Source organism: Ornithodoros turicata, chromosome 2 (assembly GCF_037126465.1).
Source record: "Ornithodoros turicata isolate Travis chromosome 2, ASM3712646v1, whole genome shotgun sequence".
Lineage (NCBI taxonomy): Eukaryota > Metazoa > Arthropoda > Arachnida > Ixodida > Argasidae > Ornithodoros > Ornithodoros turicata.
Window position 1 is genome coordinate 31,960,802 of NC_088202.1, and position 3,975 is coordinate 31,964,776.

The 3,975-nt window shown below is 48.8% G+C and overlaps 1 long non-coding RNA gene across 1 annotated transcript; it reads left to right on the plus strand.

The window, feature by feature from the left end:
* The first annotated feature begins 262 nt into the window (after window positions 1-262).
* On the plus strand, window positions 263-1,033 carry LOC135383306 (uncharacterized). The gene is made up of 2 exons (XR_010419800.1): window positions 263-369; window positions 858-1,033. It is a non-coding gene; the product is annotated as an uncharacterized LOC135383306 (long non-coding RNA).
* Window positions 1,034-3,975: the final 2,942 nt, after the last annotated feature.

Consider the following 3,975-nt stretch of genomic DNA (forward strand, 5'->3'; position numbering starts at 1 on the left):
GTGCGCGCTGCCTTTATACAGATAAACGCGCGCGCGCAAAGAACGGAGAATGAAAGCAAAACTGAAAAGCCACCCGTCGCCGCTAGGAGCGCGAGCGCGCGCGCAGCAGAGAGCCGATACCGAAAACACCCGCGGCCGGCGCAGAGGGAGCTAGCAGTGCGCGCGCATGCGCGGACGGGTGGAGCAGAGGGCGCGCGCGCATCCATAGCTGCCGCTGCGCGTCGCCTCTCTCAGTTTCTCTCGGACCGTCGCGGAAGACGGACGAGCGCTCCGCGCGCTCGCCCAGTTTCTGGCTGGATCTCGTAGAGAGCAGACGTGTGTTCTCCGCGCTCGCTCAGTTTCTGCCTGGAAGTTGCCGCGGGGGAAAAGGTGAGTGATTTGACGCGCTCCTTTTCTCGTATGTTTGCCGTGTTTAGCGGTGACCAACGAGTGATTTGACCGCGCTCGTGTTAAGCCTTTTCTCGCATGTTTAGACTTGTTTTGCGGTGTCCAAGCCTGTTGACGCATGTTTAGCGATGTGTGGTTCCCGCCTTGTGTTAGCTGCGTAGTGTTGGGGTTAGGCCTAAGCGATCGCCCCCGTAAGCCTCTTTCCTCGTATGTTTGCCGTGTTTAGCGGTGACCGCGCTCGTGTTAAGCCTTTTCTCGCATGTTTAGCGATGTGTGGTTCCCGCCTTGTGTTAGCTGCGTAGTGTTGTGGTTAGGCCTAAGCGATCGTCCCCGTAAGCCTTTTTCCCCGATGTGTACTGTTTTCTGTTTAGCAGTAGCGGTTAGACCTTTTCTCTCGCATGCCTAGACTTGCTTAGCAGTGCTGTCATTTTTACCTGCCGCTAGTATCTTGTTCTGTCTTTCTCGTCTAGAGCTATGATGGTGGCGCCATCTGGTGTGATGCCTTGCAACTGAGTGGCCACCTGTCGTCGATCTCTGCAACTGCTGGGTGCAAACTACCAACATGGCGGACGCTGGTCACTCGGGTGTTGCGGAGCGGCTTCTTCGCCGCGGCATCGTTGATTTTCGAATAAATTGTTTCTCTCCACTCTATTTCTATCTTTTTATTTTATTTTCTGCCTATTTTTTTATTTCTTATGACCACGATTATCCGGAAACGCACAACTGGTCTGGACGCGAGATAGACATTCCCCAATTAGTGTGATGGCTCCCTGGAGGGTGCTGATTAATGTGGGGGGTCCCAATTAGCTCTAATTGCTAATTAATGGCGTCCAGACGAAGATGCGTTTCCGGATAAACGTGGTCAGTACTTACTACTCACACTATCCCTTACGTATGCAAAGGCGATAGCGTACGATGCACTAAAGCTATCTGATAGCGAGCTTTAGTGCATCGTGCGGTATCTCCTTTGCTCACGTAAAGGATAGCGTTGTTGGTTCTGCGCATGAGGAAAACAGAGCTTCGCGCATTAGAGAGCTGCGCAGGACCACCACACTATCCCTTACGTATGCAAAGGCGATAGCGTACGATGCACTAAAACTATCTGATAGTGAGCTTTAGTGCATCGTACGGTATCTCCTTTGCGCTCGTAAAGGATAGCGTTGTTGGTTCTGCGCATGAGGAAAACAGAGCTTCGCGCATTAGAGAGCTGCGCAGGACCACCACACTATCCCTTACGTATGCAAAGGCGATAGCGTACGATGCACTAAAACTATCTGATAGTGAGCTTTAGTGCATTGTACGGTATCTCCTTTGCGCACGTAAAGGATAGCGTTGTTGGTTCTGCGCATGAGGAAAACAGAGCTTCGCGCATTAGAGAGCTGCGCAGGACCACCACACTATCCCTTACGTATGCAAAGGCGATAGCGTACGATGCACTAAAACTATCTGATAGTGAGCTTTAGTGCATCGTACGGTATCTCCTTTGCGCACGTAAAGGATAGCGTTGTTGGTTCTGCGCATGAGGAAAACAGAGCTTCGCGCATTAGAGAGCTGCGCAGGACCACAACACTATCCCTTACGTATGCAAAGGCGATAGCGTACGATGCACTAAAACTATCTGATAGTGAGCTTTAGTGCATCGTACGGTATCTCCTTTGCGCACGTAAAGGATAGCGTTGTTGGTTCTGCGCATGAGGAAAACAGAGCTTCGCGCATTAGAGAGCTGCGCAGGACCACCACACTATCCCTTACGTATGCAAAGGCGATAGCGTACGATGTACTAAAACTATCTCATAGTGAGCTTTAGTGCATCGTACGGTATCTCCTTTGCGCACATAAAGGATAGCGTTGTTGGTTCTGCGCATGAGGAAAACAGAGCTTCGCGCATTAGAGAGCTGCGCAGGACCACCACACTATCCCTTACGTATGCAAAGGCGATAGCGTACGATGCACTAAAACTTTCTGATAGTGAGCTTTAGTGCATCGTACGGTATCTCCTTTGCGCACGTAAAGGATAGCGTTGTTGGTTCTGCGCATGAGGAAAACAGAGCTTCGCGCATTAGAGAGCTGCGCAGGACCACCACACTATCCCTTACGTATGCAAAGGCGATAGCGTACGATGCACTAAAACGCGTGTTATCGTGTGTTTTAGTACACCGGAAGAATTCTCGCTAAACCTCGCTAATAGCGAGTTTTAGTACATCGGAAGAACTCTACGAAAACGATATGATAAATAAATTCTCATATCCAAGCTTAGCAGTGTGATGCCACCCGCTTCAAAGAAACAGGGCGATTGGCTTATCATGCAATATGCTCGGAAGTTCCAGCCGCTCTTTGTACAGAGCTTAAAATAAACCTTTACATGGTATGATCACGATGCTGATAAACAGACCGCAGGCGTTGTACAGCAGGTGCTCACATAGCTTCCATTGCTTGATACCCGTGTGCTTTAACTGTGGTTCGATCAATCTGAAGATAAAAAGAGAAGATATCCCAAGCAGGAAAATGCACTGAAAGTCGAGTGCAATAGGGGTGGACGTGTAGGTGAAAGGCCCTGAACAGATTCGTGAAACTACAGAACATCGATAAGACACATACCGTCCACCCCTATTGCACTCGACTTTCAGTACATTGTGCTGCTTGGGATTATGCGCTTTGGGTGTCTCAGAGGCAGCGTTGCTTCCCTCTTACATCTCTCTGAAGCACCGATAAGCGATAAATGTACGAGGGCGTTGTATGTTTTCTCATTGATATTTTACTGGTGAACCAAAGGTGACACGGTTCTATCGCAACACGTTGTATACGCTCTCGGAGTTTCTTGATCACACACAGCAGGGTGCTGTAAAAGCCCGTGATGTCACCTCTATGTAGATAAATGTTTCGACGAATTGCTAGAACTGTTTGGAATTGCTTGAACTGTGCGCTGCACTACGATGACCTCATACTCAACAAAGTGAATTGTGCTTCACTTTTACGGATTCTGATCCGGTGCTGGACAGCTGGTCTTCCGCTTGTGCCAATTCTGCTTCCGCATACTATGTCTGAAAAGCTTTGCTTCTTCCGTTTCTTTTCTTTTTCGTGCAGCAGCGGAATGTCTGGCTGGTACAAAATCAGACGGGAGAATGTACAATGGATGACAAATGACAGAAATAGATGTTACCATGACACATGTTACCAACCAAACAGAGGAAAAACGATCCGAAACGCGCGTAGCCAAGTAGCGCAAACATAAAGACATTCATACGCAAATATGGCTCCTTGAAGGACTAATCATAGAGAACATTAAAGGAGGCCAGGATGAGTGTGTACGTTCGGGACTTTGAAAACAGATATTCGTTGCGGGGGGGGGGGGGGGATTTATTGGCAGAAAAAAAAGAAAAAGAAAGGGGATGTTACCATCGCCCTCTGAATATCACCATCTTCTCGCCTGATTTTCATTGTTCTTTTCACAGCCTATTCAGGACTTCGGGTTGTAGGACCATTGGATCTGTTCCTTATTTCGAATCCATGCAAGCGGAATGTTGAGCACGCGAAGTATATGCGGAAGTATGCAAAGAAAATCCCCCCCCACACACACACACATTGGGG